The sequence below is a fragment of the Haemaphysalis longicornis genome, unplaced genomic scaffold, assembly GCF_048455015.1.
Source record: "Haemaphysalis longicornis isolate Haplotype H1 unplaced genomic scaffold, Haemaphysalis longicornis Haplotype H1 scaffold_1, whole genome shotgun sequence".
Lineage (NCBI taxonomy): Eukaryota > Metazoa > Arthropoda > Arachnida > Ixodida > Ixodidae > Haemaphysalis > Haemaphysalis longicornis.
The window spans coordinates 87254851-87274583 of record NW_027526203.1 but is presented as its reverse complement, the minus strand read 5'-3'; the positions used below and the strand labels follow the sequence as shown (position 1 = coordinate 87274583).

The 19733-nt window shown below is 56.4% G+C and overlaps 1 protein-coding gene and 1 pseudogene across 1 annotated transcript in view; both read left to right on the top strand.

The window, feature by feature from the left end:
- The window catches only part of LOC144139945 (protein amalgam-like), a 129692-nt gene that overhangs the window by 67898 nt on the left and 42061 nt on the right, over positions 1–19733 (top strand). The window lies entirely within an intron of this gene.
- The window catches only part of LOC144174133 (uncharacterized), a 36471-nt pseudogene that overhangs the window by 16593 nt on the left and 145 nt on the right, over positions 1–19733 (top strand).

The window sequence follows — 19733 nt, the reverse complement described above, 5'->3', positions numbered from 1 at the left end:
GCTTCGGGTGGATTCCGTCATCGGCCCGACAGAACTTTTTCCACCGCAAGGAAGCATCGTCACACCTGCGCGGGAAGCCCTGTCGACGGAGCACCGTCTACCATGTTGTCAACAGTGTGACGTCAGTGGACACTGTTGAGCTTCAGTCTAAAACCCGTAGCCATCTTCAGCAGCCTTTCAGTGGGCTTGGCAGCACCGTGTTCGGGCGGTTGTCATGCATTTCTACTTTTTCGACGAGATCGCCCTGCTGCGGGTGGATTCCGTCATCGGCCCGACAGAACTTTTTCCACCGCAAGAAGCACCTTCGCACCTGCGCCGGGAAGCCCTGTCGACGGAGCACCGTCTACCATGATGTCAACAGTGTGAGTTCAGTGGACACTCTTGAGCTTCAGTCTAAAACCCGTAGCCATCTTCAGCAGCCTTTCAGTGGGCTTGGCAGCACCGTGTTCGGGCGGTTGTCATGCATTTCTACTTTTTCGTCCAGATCGCCCGGCGGCGGGTGGATTCCGTCATCGGCCCGACAGAACTTTTTCCACCGCAAGGAAGCATCGTCGCACCTGCGCCGCGAAGCCCTGTCGACGGAGCACCGTCTACCATGATGTCAACAGTGTGACGTCAGTGGACACTCTTGAGCTTCAGTCTAAAACCCGTAGCCATCTTCAGCAGCCGTTCAGTGGGCTTGGCAGCACCGTGTTTGGGTGGTTGTCATGCATTTCTACTTTTTCGTCGAGATCGCCCTGCTGCGGGTGGATTGCGTCATCGGCCCGACAGAACTTTTTCCACAGCAAGGAAGCATCGTCACACCTGCGCGGGAAGCCCTGTCGACGGAGCACCGTCTACCATGATGTCAACAGTGTGACGTCAGTGGACACTCTTGAGCTTCAGTCTAAAACCCGTAGTTATCTTCAGCAGCCTTACAGTGGGCTTGGCAGCACCGTAATTGGGCGGTTGTCATGCATTTCTACTTTTTCGTCGAGATCGCCCTGCTGCGGCTGGATTCCGTCATCGACCCGACAGAACATTTTCCACCGCAAGAAAGCATCGTCGCACCTGCGCCGCGAAGCCCTGTCGACGGAGCACTGTCTACCATGATGTCAACAGTGTGACGTCAGTGGACACTCTTGAGCTTCAGTCTAAAACCCGTAGCCGTCTTCAGCAGCCATTCAGTGGGCTTGGCAGCACCGTGTTTGGGCGGTTGTCATGCATTTCTACTTTTTCGTCGAGATCGCCCTGCTTCGGGTGGATTCCGTCATCGGCCCGACAGAACTTTTTCCACCGCAAGGAAGCATCGTCACACCTGCGCGGGAAGCCCTGTCGACGGAGCACCGTCTACCATGTTGTCAACAGTGTGACGTCAGTGGACACTGTTGAGCTTCAGTCTAAAACCCGTAGCCATCTTCAGCAGCCTTTCAGTGGGCTTGGCAGCACCGTAATCGGGCGGTTGTCATGCATTTCTACTTTTTCGTCGAGATCGCCCTGCTGCGGGTGGATTCCGTCATCGGTCCGGCAGAACTTTTTCCACCACAAGAAAGCATCGTCGAACCTGCGCCGCGAAGCCCTGTCGACGGAGCACCGTCTACCATGATGTCAACAGTGTGACGTCAGTGGACACTCTTGAGCTTCAGTCTAAAACCCGTAGCCATCTTCAGCAGGCTTTCAGTGGGCTTGGCAGCACCGTGTTCGGGCGGTTGTCATGCATTTCTACTTTTTCGTTGAGATCGCCCTGCTGCGGGTGGATTCCGTCATCGGCCCGCCAGAACTTTTTCCACCGCAAGGAAGCATCGTCGCACCTGCGCCGGGAATCCCTGTCGACGGAGCACCGTCTACCATGATGTCAACAGTGTGATGTAAGTGGACACTCTTGAGCTTCAGTCTAAAACCCGTGACCATCTTCAGCAGCCTTTCAGTGGGCTTGGCAGCACCGTGTTCGGGCGGTTGTCATGCATTTCTACTTTTTCGTCGAGATCGCCCTGCTGCGGGTGGATTCCGTCATCGGCCCGGCTGAACTTTTCCCACCGGAAGGAAGCATCGTCGCACCTGAGCCGGACAGCCCTGTCGACGGAGCACCGTCTACCATGTTGTCAACAGTGTAACGTTAGTGGACACTCTTGAGCGTCAGCATAACATCCGGAGCCATCTTCCGCAGCCGTTCAGTGGGCTTGGCCGCACCGTGTTCGGGCGATTGCTCATGCATTTCTACTTTTTCGTCGAGATCGCCCTGCTGCGGCTGGATTCCGTCATCGGCCCGACAGAACTTTTTCCACCGCAAGGAAGCACCTTCGCACCTGCGCCGGGAAGCCCTGTCGACGGAGCACCGTCTACCATGTTGTCAACAGTGTGACGTCAGTGGACACTCTTGAGCTTCAGTATAAAACCCGTAGCCATCTTCAGCAGCCTTTCAGTGGGCTTGGCAGCACCGTGTTCTGGCGGTTGTCATGCATTTCTACTTTTTCGTCGAGATCGCCCTGCTGCGGGAGGATTCCGTCATCGGCCCGGCAGAACTTTTTCCACCGCATGAAAGCATCGTCGCACCTGCGCCGCGAAGCCCTGTCGACGGAGCACCGTCTACCATGATGTCAACAGTGTGAGTTCAGTGGACACTCTTGAGCTTCAGTCTAAAACCCGTAGCCATCTTCAGCAGCCTTTCAGTGGGCTTGGCAGCACCGTGTTCGGGCGGTTGTCATGCATTTCTACTTTTTCGTCCAGATCGCCCGGCGGCGGGTGGATTCCGTCATCGGCCCGACAGAACTTTTTCCACCGCAAGGAAGCATCGTCGCACCTGCGCCGCGAAGCCCTGTCGACGGAGCACCGTCTACCATGATGTCAACAGTGTGACGTCAGTGGACACTCTTGAGCTTCAGTCTAAAACCCGTAGCCATCTTCAGCAGCCGTTCATTGGGCTTGGCAGCACCGTGTTTGGGCGGTTGTCATGCATTTCTTCTTTTTCGTCGAGATCGCCCTGCTGCGGGTGGATTGCGTCATCGGCCCGACAGAACTTTTTCCACAGCAAGGAAGCATCGTCACACCTGCGCGGGAAGCCCTGTCGACGGAGCACCGTCTACCATGATGTCAACAGTGTGACGTCAGTGGACACTCTTGAGCTTCAGTCTAAAACCCGTAGTTATCTTCAGCAGCCTTACAGTGGGCTTGGCAGCACCGTAATTGGGCGGTTGTCATGCATTTCTACTTTTTCGTCGAGATCGCCCTGCTGCGGCTGGATTCCGTCATCGACCCGACAGAACATTTTCCACCGCAAGAAAGCATCGTCGCACCTGCGCCGCGAAGCCCTGTCGACGGAGCACTGTCTACCATGATGTCAACAGTGTGACGTCAGTGGACACTCTTGAGCTTCAGTCTAAAACCCGTAGCCGTCTTCAGCAGCCATTCAGTGGGCTTGGCAGCACCGTGTTTGGGCGGTTGTCATGCATTTCTACTTTTTCGTCGAGATCGCCCTGCTTCGGGTGGATTCCGTCATCGGCCCGACAGAACTTTTTCCACCGCAAGGAAGCATCGTCACACCTGCGCGAGAAGCCCTGTCGACGGAGCACCGTCTACCATGTTGTCAACAGTGTGACGTCAGTGGACACTGTTGAGCTTCAGTCTAAAACCCGTAGCCATCTTCAGCAGCCTTTCAGTGGGCTTGGCAGCACCGTAATCGGGCGGTTGTCATGCATTTCTACTTTTTCGTCGAGATCGCCCTGCTGCGGGTGGATTCCGTCATCGGTCCGGCAGAACTTTTTCCACCACAAGAAAGCATCGTCGAACCTGCGCCGCGAAGCCCTGTCGACGGAGCACCGTCTACCATGATGTCAACAGTGTGACGTCAGTGGACACTCTTGAGCTTCAGTCTAAAACCCGTAGCCATCTTCAGCAGGCTTTCAGTGGGCTTGGCAGCACCGTGTTCGGGCGGTTGTCATGCATTTCTACTTTTTCGTTGAGATCGCCCTGCTGCGGGTGGATTCCGTCATCGGCCCGCCAGAACTTTTTCCACCGCAAGGAAGCATCGTCGCACCTGCGCCGGGAATCCCTGTCGACGGAGCACCGTCTACCATGATGTCAACAGTGTGATGTAAGTGGACACTCTTGAGCTTCAGTCTAAAACCCGTGACCATCTTCAGCAGCCTTTCAGTGGGCTTGGCAGCACCGTGTTCGGGCGGTTGTCATGCATTTCTACTTTTTCGTCGAGATCGCCCTGCTGCGGGTGGATTCCGTCATCGGCCCGGCTGAACTTTTCCCACCGGAAGGAAGCATCGTCGCACCTGAGCCGGACAGCCCTGTCGACGGAGCACCGTCTACCATGTTGTCAACAGTGTAACGTTAGTGGACACTCTTGAGCGTCAGCATAACATCCGGAGCCATCTTCCGCAGCCGTTCAGTGGGCTTGGCCGCACCGTGTTCGGGCGATTGCTCATGCATTTCTACTTTTTCGTCGAGATCGCCCTGCTGCGGCTGGATTCCGTCATCGGCCCGACAGAACTTTTTCCACCGCAAGGAAGCACCTTCGCACCTGCGCCGGGAAGCCCTGTCGACGGAGCACCGTCTACCATGTTGTCAACAGTGTGACGTCAGTGGACACTCTTGAGCTTCAGTATAAAACCCGTAGCCATCTTCAGCAGCCTTTCAGTGGGCTTGGCAGCACCATGTTCTGGCGGTTGTCATGCATTTCTACTTTTTCGTCGAGATCGCCCTGCTGCGGGAGGATTCCGTCATCGGCCCGGCAGAACTTTTTCCACCGCATGAAAGCATCGTCGCACCTGCGCCGCGAAGCCCTGTCGACGGAGCACCGTCTACCATGACGTCAACAGTGTGACGTCAGTGGACACTCTTGAGCTTCAGTTTAAAACCCGTAGCCATCTTCAGCAGCCTTTCAGTGGGCTTGGCAGGACCGTGTTCGGGCGGTTGTCATGCATTTCTACTTTTTCGTCGAGATCGCCCTGCTGCGGGTGGATTACGTCATCGGCCCGCCAGAACTTTTTCCACCGCAAGGAAGCATCGTCGCACCTGCGCCGGGAAGCCCTGTCGACGGAGCACCGTCTACAATGTTGCCAACAGCGTGACGTCAGTGGACGCCTCTTGAGCTTCAGTCTAAAACCCGTAGCCATCTTCAGCAGCCTTTCAGTGGGCTTGGCAGGACCGTGTTCGGGCGGTTGTCATGCATTTCTACTTTTTCGTCGAGATCGCCCTGCTGCGGGTGGATTCCGTCACCGGCCCGACAGAACTTTTTCCACCACAAGGAAGCATCGTCGCACCTGCGCCGGGAAGCCCTGTCGACGGAGCACCGTCTACCATGACGTCAACAGTGTGACGTCAGTGGACACTCTTGGGCTTCAGTCTAAAACCCGTAGCCATCTTCAGCAGCCTTTCTGTGGGCTTGGCAGCACCGTGTTCGGGCGGTTGTCATGCATTTCTACTTTTTCGTCGAGATCGCCCTGCTGCGGGTGGATTCCGTCATCGGCCCACCAGAACTTTTTCCACCGCAAGGAAGCATCGTCGCACCTGCGCCGCGAAGCCCTGTCGACGGAGCACCGTCTACCATGATGTCAACAGTGTGACGTCAGTGGACACTCTTGAGCTTCAGTTTAAAACCCGTAGCCATCTTCAGCAGCCTTTCAGTGGGCTTGGCAGGACCGTGTTCGGGCGGTTGTCATGCATTTCTACTTTTTCGTCGAGAGCGCCCTGCTGCGGGTGGATTCCGTCATCGGCCCGCCAGAACTTTTTCCACCGCAAGGAAGCATCGTCGCACCTGCGCCGGGAAGCCCTGTCGACGGACCACCGTCTACAATGTTGTCAACAGTGTGACGTCAGTGGACGCCTCTTGAGCTTCAGTCTAAAACCCGTAGTCATCTTCAGCAGCCTTTCAGTGGGCTTGGCAGGACCGTGTTCGGGCGGTTGTCATGCATTTCTACTTTTTCGTCCAGATCGCCCTGCTGCGGGTGGATTCCGTCACCGGCCCGACAGAACTTTTTCCACCACAAGGAAGCATCGTCGCACCTGCGCCGGGAAGCCCTGTCGACGGAGCACCGTCTACCATGATGTCAACAGTGTGACGTCAGTGGACACTCTTGGGCTTCAGTCTAAAACCCGTAGCCATCTTCAACAGCCTTTCTGTGGGCTTTGCAGCACCGTGTTCGGGCGGTTGTCATGCATTTCTACTTTTTCGTCGAGATCGCCCTGCTGCGGGTGGATTCCGTCATCGGCCCGCCGGAACTTTTTCCACCGCAAGGAAGCATCGTCGCACCTGCGCCGCGAAGCCCTGTCGACGGAGCACCGTGTACCATGATGTCAACAGTGTGACGTTAGTGGAAACTCTTGAGCTTCAGTATAAAACCCGTAGCCATCTTCAGCAGCCTTTCAGTGGGCTTGGCAGCACCGTGTTCTGGCGGTTGTCATGCATTTCTACTTTTTCGTCGAGATCGCCCTGCTGCGGGAGGATTCCGTCATCGGCCCGGCAGAACTTTTTCCACCGCATGAAAGCATCGTCGCACCTGCGCCGCGAAGCCCTGTCGACGGAGCACCGTCTACCATGACGTCAACAGTGTGACGTCAGTGGACACTCTTGAGCTTCAGTTTAAAACCCGTAGCCATCTTCAGCAGCCTTTCAGTGGGCTTGGCAGGACCGTGTTCGGGCGGTTGTCATGCATTTCTACTTTTTCGTCGAGATCGCCCTGCTGCGGGTGGATTACGTCATCGGCCCGCCAGAACTTTTTCCACCGCAAGGAAGCATCGTCGCACCTGCGCCGGGAAGCCCTGTCGACGGAGCACCGTCTACAATGTTGCCAACAGCGTGACGTCAGTGGACGCCTCTTGAGCTTCAGTCTAAAACCCGTAGCCATCTTCAGCAGCCTTTCAGTGGGCTTGGCAGGACCGTGTTCGGGCGGTTGTCATGCATTTCTACTTTTTCGTCGAGATCGCCCTGCTGCGGGTGGATTCCGTCACCGGCCCGACAGAACTTTTTCCACCACAAGGAAGCATCGTCGCACCTGCGCCGGGAAGCCCTGTCGACGGAGCACCGTCTACCATGACGTCAACAGTGTGACGTCAGTGGACACTCTTGGGCTTCAGTCTAAAACCCGTAGCCATCTTCAGCAGCCTTTCTGTGGGCTTGGCAGCACCGTGTTCGGGCGGTTGTCATGCATTTCTACTTTTTCGTCGAGATCGCCCTGCTGCGGGAGGATTCCGTCATCGGCCCGGCAGAACTTTTTCCACCGCATGAAAGCATCGTCGCACCTGCGCCGCGAAGCCCTGTCGACGGAGCACCGTCTACCATGATGTCAACAGTGTGAGTTCAGTGGACACTCTTGAGCTTCAGTCTAAAACCCGTAGCCATCTTCAGCAGCCTTTCAGTGGGCTTGGCAGCACCGTGTTCGGGCGGTTGTCATGCATTTCTACTTTTTCGTCCAGATCGCCCGGCGGCGGGTGGATTCCGTCATCGGCCCGACAGAACTTTTTCCACCGCAAGGAAGCATCGTCGCACCTGCGCCGCGAAGCCCTGTCGACGGAGCACCGTCTACCATGATGTCAACAGTGTGACGTCAGTGGACACTCTTGAGCTTCAGTCTAAAACCCGTAGCCATCTTCAGCAGCCGTTCATTGGGCTTGGCAGCACCGTGTTTGGGCGGTTGTCATGCATTTCTACTTTTTCGTCGAGATCGCCCTGCTGCGGGTGGATTGCGTCATCGGCCCGACAGAACTTTTTCCACAGCAAGGAAGCATCGTCACACCTGCGCGGGAAGCCCTGTCGACGGAGCACCGTCTACCATGATGTCAACAGTGTGACGTCAGTGGACACTCTTGAGCTTCAGTCTAAAACCCGTAGTTATCTTCAGCAGCCTTACAGTGGGCTTGGCAGCACCGTAATTGGGCGGTTGTCATGCATTTCTACTTTTTCGTCGAGATCGCCCTGCTGCGGCTGGATTCCGTCATCGACCCGACAGAACATTTTCCACCGCAAGAAAGCATCGTCGCACCTGCGCCGCGAAGCCCTGTCGACGGAGCACTGTCTACCATGATGTCAACAGTGTGACGTCAGTGGACACTCTTGAGCTTCAGTCTAAAACCCGTAGCCGTCTTCAGCAGCCATTCAGTGGGCTTGGCAGCACCGTGTTTGGGCGGTTGTCATGCATTTCTACTTTTTCGTCGAGATCGCCCTGCTTCGGGTGGATTCCGTCATCGGCCCGACAGAACTTTTTCCACCGCAAGGAAGCATCGTCACACCTGCGCGAGAAGCCCTGTCGACGGAGCACCGTCTACCATGTTGTCAACAGTGTGACGTCAGTGGACACTGTTGAGCTTCAGTCTAAAACCCGTAGCCATCTTCAGCAGCCTTTCAGTGGGCTTGGCAGCACCGTAATCGGGCGGTTGTCATGCATTTCTACTTTTTCGTCGAGATCGCCCTGCTGCGGGTGGATTCCGTCATCGGTCCGGCAGAACTTTTTCCACCACAAGAAAGCATCGTCGAACCTGCGCCGCGAAGCCCTGTCGACGGAGCACCGTCTACCATGATGTCAACAGTGTGACGTCAGTGGACACTCTTGAGCTTCAGTCTAAAACCCGTAGCCATCTTCAGCAGGCTTTCAGTGGGCTTGGCAGCACCGTGTTCGGGCGGTTGTCATGCATTTCTACTTTTTCGTTGAGATCGCCCTGCTGCGGGTGGATTCCGTCATCGGCCCGCCAGAACTTTTTCCACCGCAAGGAAGCATCGTCGCACCTGCGCCGGGAATCCCTGTCGACGGAGCACCGTCTACCATGATGTCAACAGTGTGATGTAAGTGGACACTCTTGAGCTTCAGTCTAAAACCCGTGACCATCTTCAGCAGCCTTTCAGTGGGCTTGGCAGCACCGTGTTCGGGCGGTTGTCATGCATTTCTACTTTTTCGTCGAGATCGCCCTGCTGCGGGTGGATTCCGTCATCGGCCCGGCTGAACTTTTCCCACCGGAAGGAAGCATCGTCGCACCTGAGCCGGACAGCCCTGTCGACGGAGCACCGTCTACCATGTTGTCAACAGTGTAACGTTAGTGGACACTCTTGAGCGTCAGCATAACATCCGGAGCCATCTTCCGCAGCCGTTCAGTGGGCTTGGCCGCACCGTGTTCGGGCGATTGCTCATGCATTTCTACTTTTTCGTCGAGATCGCCCTGCTGCGGCTGGATTCCGTCATCGGCCCGACAGAACTTTTTCCACCGCAAGGAAGCACCTTCGCACCTGCGCCGGGAAGCCCTGTCGACGGAGCACCGTCTACCATGTTGTCAACAGTGTGACGTCAGTGGACACTCTTGAGCTTCAGTATAAAACCCGTAGCCATCTTCAGCAGCCTTTCAGTGGGCTTGGCAGCACCATGTTCTGGCGGTTGTCATGCATTTCTACTTTTTCGTCGAGATCGCCCTGCTGCGGGAGGATTCCGTCATCGGCCCGGCAGAACTTTTTCCACCGCATGAAAGCATCGTCGCACCTGCGCCGCGAAGCCCTGTCGACGGAGCACCGTCTACCATGACGTCAACAGTGTGACGTCAGTGGACACTCTTGAGCTTCAGTTTAAAACCCGTAGCCATCTTCAGCAGCCTTTCAGTGGGCTTGGCAGGACCGTGTTCGGGCGGTTGTCATGCATTTCTACTTTTTCGTCGAGATCGCCCTGCTGCGGGTGGATTACGTCATCGGCCCGCCAGAACTTTTTCCACCGCAAGGAAGCATCGTCGCACCTGCGCCGGGAAGCCCTGTCGACGGAGCACCGTCTACAATGTTGCCAACAGCGTGACGTCAGTGGACGCCTCTTGAGCTTCAGTCTAAAACCCGTAGCCATCTTCAGCAGCCTTTCAGTGGGCTTGGCAGGACCGTGTTCGGGCGGTTGTCATGCATTTCTACTTTTTCGTCGAGATCGCCCTGCTGCGGGTGGATTCCGTCACCGGCCCGACAGAACTTTTTCCACCACAAGGAAGCATCGTCGCACCTGCGCCGGGAAGCCCTGTCGACGGAGCACCGTCTACCATGACGTCAACAGTGTGACGTCAGTGGACACTCTTGGGCTTCAGTCTAAAACCCGTAGCCATCTTCAGCAGCCTTTCTGTGGGCTTGGCAGCACCGTGTTCGGGCGGTTGTCATGCATTTCTACTTTTTCGTCGAGATCGCCCTGCTGCGGGTGGATTCCGTCATCGGCCCACCAGAACTTTTTCCACCGCAAGGAAGCATCGTCGCACCTGCGCCGCGAAGCCCTGTCGACGGAGCACCGTCTACCATGATGTCAACAGTGTGACGTCAGTGGACACTCTTGAGCTTCAGTTTAAAACCCGTAGCCATCTTCAGCAGCCTTTCAGTGGGCTTGGCAGGACCGTGTTCGGGCGGTTGTCATGCATTTCTACTTTTTCGTCGAGAGCGCCCTGCTGCGGGTGGATTCCGTCATCGGCCCGCCAGAACTTTTTCCACCGCAAGGAAGCATCGTCGCACCTGCGCCGGGAAGCCCTGTCGACGGACCACCGTCTACAATGTTGTCAACAGTGTGACGTCAGTGGACGCCTCTTGAGCTTCAGTCTAAAACCCGTAGTCATCTTCAGCAGCCTTTCAGTGGGCTTGGCAGGACCGTGTTCGGGCGGTTGTCATGCATTTCTACTTTTTCGTCCAGATCGCCCTGCTGCGGGTGGATTCCGTCACCGGCCCGACAGAACTTTTTCCACCACAAGGAAGCATCGTCGCACCTGCGCCGGGAAGCCCTGTCGACGGAGCACCGTCTACCATGATGTCAACAGTGTGACGTCAGTGGACACTCTTGGGCTTCAGTCTAAAACCCGTAGCCATCTTCAACAGCCTTTCTGTGGGCTTTGCAGCACCGTGTTCGGGCGGTTGTCATGCATTTCTACTTTTTCGTCGAGATCGCCCTGCTGCGGGTGGATTCCGTCATCGGCCCGCCGGAACTTTTTCCACCGCAAGGAAGCATCGTCGCACCTGCGCCGCGAAGCCCTGTCGACGGAGCACCGTGTACCATGATGTCAACAGTGTGACGTTAGTGGAAACTCTTGAGCTTCAGTATAAAACCCGTAGCCATCTTCAGCAGCCTTTCAGTGGGCTTGGCAGCACCGTGTTCTGGCGGTTGTCATGCATTTCTACTTTTTCGTCGAGATCGCCCTGCTGCGGGAGGATTCCGTCATCGGCCCGGCAGAACTTTTTCCACCGCATGAAAGCATCGTCGCACCTGCGCCGCGAAGCCCTGTCGACGGAGCACCGTCTACCATGACGTCAACAGTGTGACGTCAGTGGACACTCTTGAGCTTCAGTTTAAAACCCGTAGCCATCTTCAGCAGCCTTTCAGTGGGCTTGGCAGGACCGTGTTCGGGCGGTTGTCATGCATTTCTACTTTTTCGTCGAGATCGCCCTGCTGCGGGTGGATTACGTCATCGGCCCGCCAGAACTTTTTCCACCGCAAGGAAGCATCGTCGCACCTGCGCCGGGAAGCCCTGTCGACGGAGCACCGTCTACAATGTTGCCAACAGCGTGACGTCAGTGGACGCCTCTTGAGCTTCAGTCTAAAACCCGTAGCCATCTTCAGCAGCCTTTCAGTGGGCTTGGCAGGACCGTGTTCGGGCGGTTGTCATGCATTTCTACTTTTTCGTCGAGATCGCCCTGCTGCGGGTGGATTCCGTCACCGGCCCGACAGAACTTTTTCCACCACAAGGAAGCATCGTCGCACCTGCGCCGGGAAGCCCTGTCGACGGAGCACCGTCTACCATGACGTCAACAGTGTGACGTCAGTGGACACTCTTGGGCTTCAGTCTAAAACCCGTAGCCATCTTCAGCAGCCTTTCTGTGGGCTTGGCAGCACCGTGTTCGGGCGGTTGTCATGCATTTCTACTTTTTCGTCGAGATCGCCCTGCTGCGGGTGGATTCCGTCATCGGCCCACCAGAACTTTTTCCACCGCAAGGAAGCATCGTCGCACCTGCGCCGCGAAGCCCTGTCGACGGAGCACCGTCTACCATGATGTCAACAGTGTGACGTCAGTGGACACTCTTGAGCTTCAGTTTAAAACCCGTAGCCATCTTCAGCAGCCTTTCAGTGGGCTTGGCAGGACCGTGTTCGGGCGGTTGTCATGCATTTCTACTTTTTCGTCGAGAGCGCCCTGCTGCGGGTGGATTCCGTCATCGGCCCGCCAGAACTTTTTCCACCGCAAGGAAGCATCGTCGCACCTGCGCCGGGAAGCCCTGTCGACGGACCACCGTCTACAATGTTGTCAACAGTGTGACGTCAGTGGACGCCTCTTGAGCTTCAGTCTAAAACCCGTAGTCATCTTCAGCAGCCTTTCAGTGGGCTTGGCAGGACCGTGTTCGGGCGGTTGTCATGCATTTCTACTTTTTCGTCCAGATCGCCCTGCTGCGGGTGGATTCCGTCACCGGCCCGACAGAACTTTTTCCACCACAAGGAAGCATCGTCGCACCTGCGCCGGGAAGCCCTGTCGACGGAGCACCGTCTACCATGATGTCAACAGTGTGACGTCAGTGGACACTCTTGGGCTTCAGTCTAAAACCCGTAGCCATCTTCAACAGCCTTTCTGTGGGCTTTGCAGCACCGTGTTCGGGCGGTTGTCATGCATTTCTACTTTTTCGTCGAGATCGCCCTGCTGCGGGTGGATTCCGTCATCGGCCCGCCGGAACTTTTTCCACCGCAAGGAAGCATCGTCGCACCTGCGCCGCGAAGCCCTGTCGACGGAGCACCGTGTACCATGATGTCAACAGTGTGACGTTAGTGGAAACTCTTGAGCTTCAGTATAAAACCCGTAGCCATCTTCAGCAGCCTTTCAGTGGGCTTGGCAGCACCGTGTTCTGGCGGTTGTCATGCATTTCTACTTTTTCGTCGAGACCGCCCTGCTGCGGGAGGATTCCGTCATCGGCCCGGCAGAACTTTTTCCACCGCAAGAAAGCATCGTCGCACCTGCGCCCCGAAGCCCTGTCGACGGAGCACCGTCTACCATGATGTCAACAGTGTGACGTCAGTGGACACTCTTGAGCTTCAGTTTAAAACCCGTAGCCATCTTCAGCAGCCTTTCAGTGGGCTTGGCAGGACCGTGTTCGGGCGGTTGTCATGCATTTCTACTTTTTCGTCGAGATCGCCCTGCTGCGGGTGGATTACGTCATCGGCCCGCCAGAACTTTTTCCACCGCAAGGAAGCATCGTCGCACCTGCGCCGGGAAGCCCTGTCGACGGAGCACCGTCTACAATGTTGTCAACAGTGTGACGTCAGTGGACGCCTCTTGAGCTTCAGTCTAAAACCCGTAGCCATCTTCAGCAGCCTTTCAGTGGGCTTGGCAGCACCGTGTTCGGGCGGTTGTCATGCATTTCTACTTTTTCGTCCAGATCGCCCTGCTGCGGGTGGATTCCGTCACCGGCCCGACAGAACTTTTTCCACCACAAGGAAGCATCGTCGCACCTGCGCCGGGAAGCCCTGTCGACGGAGCACCGTCTACCATGATGTCAACAGTGTGACGTCAGTGGACACTCTTGGGCTTCAGTCTAAAACCCGTAGCCATCTTCAACAGCCTTTCTATGGGCTTTGCAGCACCGTGTTCGGGCGGTTGTCATGCATTTCTACTTTTTCGTCGAGATCGCCCTGCTGCGGGTGGATTCCGTCATCGGCCCGCCGGAACTTTTTCCACCGCAAGGAAGCATCGTCGCACCTGCGCCGCGAAGCCCTGTCGACGGAGCACCGTGTACCATGATGTCAACAGTGTGACGTTAGTGGACACTCTTGAGCTTCAGTCTAAAACCCGTGACCATCTTCAGCAGCCTTTCAGTGGGCTTGGCAGCACCGTGTTCGGGCGGTTGTCATGCATTTCTACTTTTTCGTCCAGATCGCCCGGCTGCGGGTGGATTCCGTCATCGGCCCGCCAGAACTTTTTCCACCGCAAGGAAGCATCGTCGCACCTGCGCCAGGAAGCCCTGTCGACGGAGCACCGTCTACCATGATGTCATCAGTGTGACGTCAATGGACACTCTTGAGCTTGAGTCTAAAACCCGTAGCCATCTTCAGCAGCCTTTCAGTGGGCTTGGCAGCACCGTGTTTGGGCGGTTGTCATGCATTTCTACTTTTTCGTCGAGATCGCCCTGCTGCGGGTGGATTCCGTCATCGGCCCGACAGAACTTTTTCCACCGCAAGGAAGCATCGTCGCACCTGCGCCGGACAGCCCTGTCGACGGAGCACCGTCTACCATGTTGTCAACAGTGTGACGTCAGTGGACACTCTTGAGCGTCAGCATAAAATCCGGAGCCATCTTCCGCAGCCGTTCAGTGGGCTTGGCCGCACCGTGTTCGGGCGATTGCTCATGCATTTCTACTTTTTCGTCGAGATCGCCCTGCTGCGGCTGGATTCCGTCATCGGCCCGACAGAACTTTTTCCACCGCAAGGAAGCATCGTCGCACCTGCGCCGGGAAGCCCTGTCGACTAAGCACCGTCTACCATGTTGTCAACAGTGTGACGTCAGTGGACACTCTTGAGCTTCAGTATAAAACCCGTAGCCATCTTCAGCAGCCTTTCAGTGGGCTTGGCAGCACCGTGTTCGGGCGGTTGTCATGCATTTCTACTTTTTCGTCGAGATCGCCCTGCTGCGGGTGGATTTCGTCATCGGCCCGGCAGAACTTTTTCAAACCGCAAGAAAGCATCGTCGCACCTGCGCCGCGAAGCCCTATCGACGGAGCACCATCTACCGTGATGTCAACAGTGTGACGTCAGTGGACACTCTTGAGCTTCAGTCTAAAACCCGTAGCCATCTTCAGCAGCCTTTCAGTGGGCTTGGCAGCACCGTGTTCGGGCGGTTGTCATGCATTTCTACTTTTTCGTCGAGATCACTCTGCTGCGGGTGGATTCCATCATCGGCCCGACAGAACTTTTTCTACCGCAACGAAGCATCGTCGCACCTGCGCCGGGAAGCCCTGTCGACGGAGCACCGTCTACCATGATGTCAACAGTGTGACGTCAGTGGACACTCTTGAGCTTCAGTCTAAAACCCGTGACCATCTTCAGCAGCCTTTCAGTGGGCTTGGCAGCACCGTGTTCGGGCGGTTGTCTTGCATTTCTACTTTTTTGTCCAGATCGCATGGCTGCGGGTGGATTCCGTCATCGGCCCGCCAGAACTTTTTCCACCGCAAGGAAGCATCGTCGCACCTGCGCCGGGAAGCCCTGTCGACGGAGCACCGTCTACCATGTTGTCAACAGTGTGACGTCAGTGGACACTCTTGAGCTTCAGTCTAAAACCCGTAGCCATCTTCAGCAGCCTTTCCGTGGGCTTGGCAGCACCGTGTTTGGGCGGTTGCTGATGCATTTCTACTTTTTCTTCCAGATCGCCCTGCTTCGGGTGGATTCCGCCATCGGCCCGGCGGAACTTTTCCCACCGCGAGGAAGCATCGTCGCACCTAAGCCGGACAGCCCTGTCGACGGAGCACCGTCTACCATGTTGTCAACAGTGTGACGTCAGTGGACACTCTTGAGCGTCAGCATAAAATCCGGAGCCATCTTCCGCAGCCGTTCAGTGGGCTTGGCCGCACCGTGTTCGGGCGATTGCTCATGCATTTCTACTTTTTCGTGGAGATCGCCCTGCTGTGGCTGGATTCCGTCATCGGCCCGACAGAACTTTTTCCACCGCAAGGAAGCATCGTCGCACCTGCGCCGGGAAGCCCTGTCGACGGAGCACCGTCTACCATGTTGTCAACAGTGTGACGTCAGTGGACACTCTTGAGCTTCAGTATAAAACCCGTAGCCATCTTCAGCAGCCTTTCAGTGGGCTTGGCAGCATCGTGTTCGGGCGGTTGTCATGCATTTCTACTTTTTCGTCGAGATCGCCCTGCTGCGGGTGGATTCCGTCATCGGCCCGGCAGAACTTTTTCCACCGCAAGAAAGCATCGTCGCACCTGCGCCGCGAAGCCCTGTCGACGGAGCACCGTCTACCATGATTTCAACAGTGTGACGTCAGTGGACACTCTTGAGCTTCAGTCTAAAACCCGTAGCCATCTTCAGCAGCCTTTCAGTGGGCTTGGCAGCACCGTGTTCGGGCGGTTGTCATGCATTTCTACTTTTTCGTCCAGATCGCCCGGCTGCGGGTGGATTCCGTCATCGGCCCGACAGAACTTTTTCCACCGCAACGAAGCATCGTTGCACCTGCGCCGCGAAGCCCTGTCGACGGAGCACCGTCTACCATGATGTCAACAGTGTGACGTCAGTGGACACTCTTGAGCTTCAGTCTAAAACCCGTGACCATCTTCAGCAGCCTTTCAGTGGGCTTGGCAGCACCGTGTTCGGGCGGTTGTCATGCATTTCTACTTTTTCGTCCTGATCGCCCAGCTGCGGGTGGATTCCGTCATCGGCCCGCCAGAACTTTTTCCACCGCAAGGAAGCATCGGCGCACCTGCGCCGGGAAGCCCTGTCGACGGAGCACCGTCTGCCATGTTGTCAACAGTGTGACGTCAGTGGACACTCTTGAGCTTCAATCTAAAACCCGTAGCCATCTTCAGCAGCCTTTCCGTCGGCTTGGCAACACCGTGTTTGGGCGGTTGCTCATGCATTTCTACTTTTTCTTCCAGATCGCCCTGCTTCGGGTGGATTCCGCCATCGGCCCGACAGAACTTTTTCCACCGCAAGGAAGCATCGTCGCACCTGCGCCGGGAAGCCCTGTCGACGGAGCACCGTCTACCGTGATGTCAACAGTGTGACGTCAGTGGACACTCTTGAGCTTCAGTCTAAAACCCGTAGCCATCTTCAGCAGCCGTTCAGTGGTCTTGGCAGCACCGTGTTTGGGCGCTTGTCATGCATTTCTACTTTTTCTTCCAGATCGCCCTGCTTCGGGTGGATTCCGCCATCGGCCCGACAGAACTTTTTCCACCGCAAGGAAGCATCGTCGCACCTGCGCCGGGAAGCCCTGTCGGCGGAGCACCGTCCACCATGATGTCAACAGTGTGACGTCAGTGGACACTCTTGAGCTTCAGTCTAAAACCCGTAGCCATCTTCAGCAGCCTTTCAGTGGGCTTGGCAGCACCGTGTTCGGGCGGTTGTCATGCATTTCTACTTTTTCGTCCAGATCGCCCGGCTGCGGGTGGATTCCGTCATCGGCCCGACAGAACTTTTTCCACCGCAAGGAAGCATCGTCGCACCTGTGCCGTGAAGCCCTGTCGACGGAGCACCGTCTACCATGATGTCAACAGTGTGACGTCAGTGGACACTCTTGAGCTTCAGTCTAAAACCCGTAGCCATCTTCAGCAGCCTTTCAGTGGGCTTGGCAGCACCGTGTTCGGGCGGTTGTCATGCATTTCTACTTTTTCGTCGAGATCACCCTGCTGCGGGTGGATTCCATCATCGGCCCGACAGAACTTTTTCTACCGCAACGAAGCATCGTCGCACCTGCGCCGGGAAGCCCTGTCGACGGAGCACCGTCTACCATGATGTCAACAGTGTGACGTCAGTGGACACTCTTGAGCTTCAGTCTAAAACCCATGACCATCTTCAGCAGCCTTTCAGTGGGCTTGGCAGCACCGTGTTCGGGCGGTTGTCTTGCATTTCTACTTTTTTGTCCAGATCGCATGGCTGCGGGTGGATTCCGTCATCGGCCCGCCAGAACTTTTTCCACCGCAAGGAAGCATCGTCGCACCTGCGCCGGGAAGCCCTGTCGACGGAGCACCGTCTACCATGTTGTCAACAGTGTGACGTCAGTGGACACTCTTGAGCTTCAGTCTAAAACCCGTAGCCATCTTCAGCAGCCTTTCCGTGGGCTTGGCAGCACCGTGTTTGGGCGGTTGCTGATGCATTTCTACTTTTTCTTCCAGATCGCCCTGCTTCGGGTGGATTCCGCCATCGGCCCGGCGGAACTTTTCCCACCGCGAGGAAGCATCGTCGCACCTAAGCCGGACAGCCCTGTCGACGGAGCACCGTCTACCATGTTGTCAACAGTGTGACGTCAGTGGACACTCTTGAGCGTCAGCATAAAATCCGGAGCCATCTTCCGCAGCCGTTCAGTGGGCTTGGCCGCACCGTGTTCGGGCGATTGCTCATGCATTTCTACTTTTTCGTGGAGATCGCCCTGCTGTGGCTGGATTCCGTCATCGGCCCGACAGAACTTTTTCCACCGCAAGGAAGCATCGTCGCACCTGCGCCGGGAAGCCCTGTCGACGGAGCACCGTCTACCATGTTGTCAACAGTGTGACGTCAGTGGACACTCTTGAGCTTCAGTATAAAACCCGTAGCCATCTTCAGCAGCCTTTCAGTGGGCTTGGCAGCATCGTGTTCGGGCGGTTGTCATGCATTTCTACTTTTTCGTCGAGATCGCCCTGCTGCGGGTGGATTCCGTCATCGGCCCGGCAGAACTTTTTCCACCGCAAGAAAGCATCGTCGCACCTGCGCCGCGAAGCCCTGTCGACGGAGCACCGTCTACCATGATTTCAACAGTGTGACGTCAGTGGACACTCTTGAGCTTCAGTCTAAAACCCGTAGCCATCTTCAGCAGCCTTTCAGTGGGCTTGGCAGCACCGTGTTCGGGCGGTTGTCATGCATTTCTACTTTTTCGTCCAGATCGCCCGGCTGCGGGTGGATTCCGTCATCGGCCCGACAGAACTTTTTCCACCGCAAGGAAGCATCGTCGCACCTGCGCCGTGAAGCCCTGTCGACGGAGCACCGTCTACCATGATGTCAACAGTGTGATGTCAGTGGACACTCTTGAGCTTCAGTCTAAAACCCGTAGCCATCTTCAGCAGCCGTTCAGTGGTCTTGGCAGCACCGTGTTTGGGCGCTTGTCATGCATTTCTACTTTTTCGTCGAGATCGCCCTGCTGCGGGTGGATTCCGTCATCGGCCCGACAGAACTTTTTCCACCGCAAGGAAGCATCGTCGCACCTGCGCCGGGAAGCCCTGTCGGCGGAGCACCGTCTACCATGATGTCAACAGTGTGAGTTCAGTGGACACTCTTGAGCTTCAGTCTAAAACCCGTAGCCATCTTCAGCAGCCTTTCAGTGGGCTTGGCAGCACCGTGTTCGGGCGGTTGTCATGCATTTCTACTTTTTCGTCCAGATCGCCCGGCTGCGGGTGGATTCCGTCATCGGCCCGACAGAACTTTTTCCACCGCAACGAAGCATCGTTGCACCTGCGCCGCGAAGCCCTGTCGACGGAGCACCGTCTACCATGATGTCAACAGTGTGACGTCAGTGGACACTCTTGAGCTTCAGTCTAAAACCCGTGACCATCTTCAGCAGCCTTTCAGTGGGCTTGGCAGCACCGTGTTCGGGCGGTTGTCATGCATTTCTACTTTTTCGTCCTGATCGCCCAGCTGCGGGTGGATTCCGTCATCGGCCCGCCAGAACTTTTTCCACCGCAAGGAAGCATCGGCGCACCTGCGCCGGGAAGCCCTGTCGACGGAGCACCGTCTGCCATGTTGTCAACAGTGTGACGTCAGTGGACACTCTTGAGCTTCAGTCTAAAACCCGTAGCCATCTTCAGCAGCCTTTCCGTCGGCTTGGCAACACCGTGTTTGGGCGGTTGCTCATGCATTTCTACTTTTTCTTCCAGATCGCCCTGCTTCGGGTGGATTCCGCCATCGGCCCGACAGAACTTTTTCCACCGCAAGGAAGCATCGTCGCACCTGCGCCGGGAAGCCCTGTCGACGGAGCACCGTCTACCATGATGTCAACAGTGTGACGTCAGTGGACACTCTTGAGCTTCAGTCTAAAACCCGTAGCCATCTTCAGCAGCCGTTCAGTGGTCTTGGCAGCACCGTGTTTGGGCG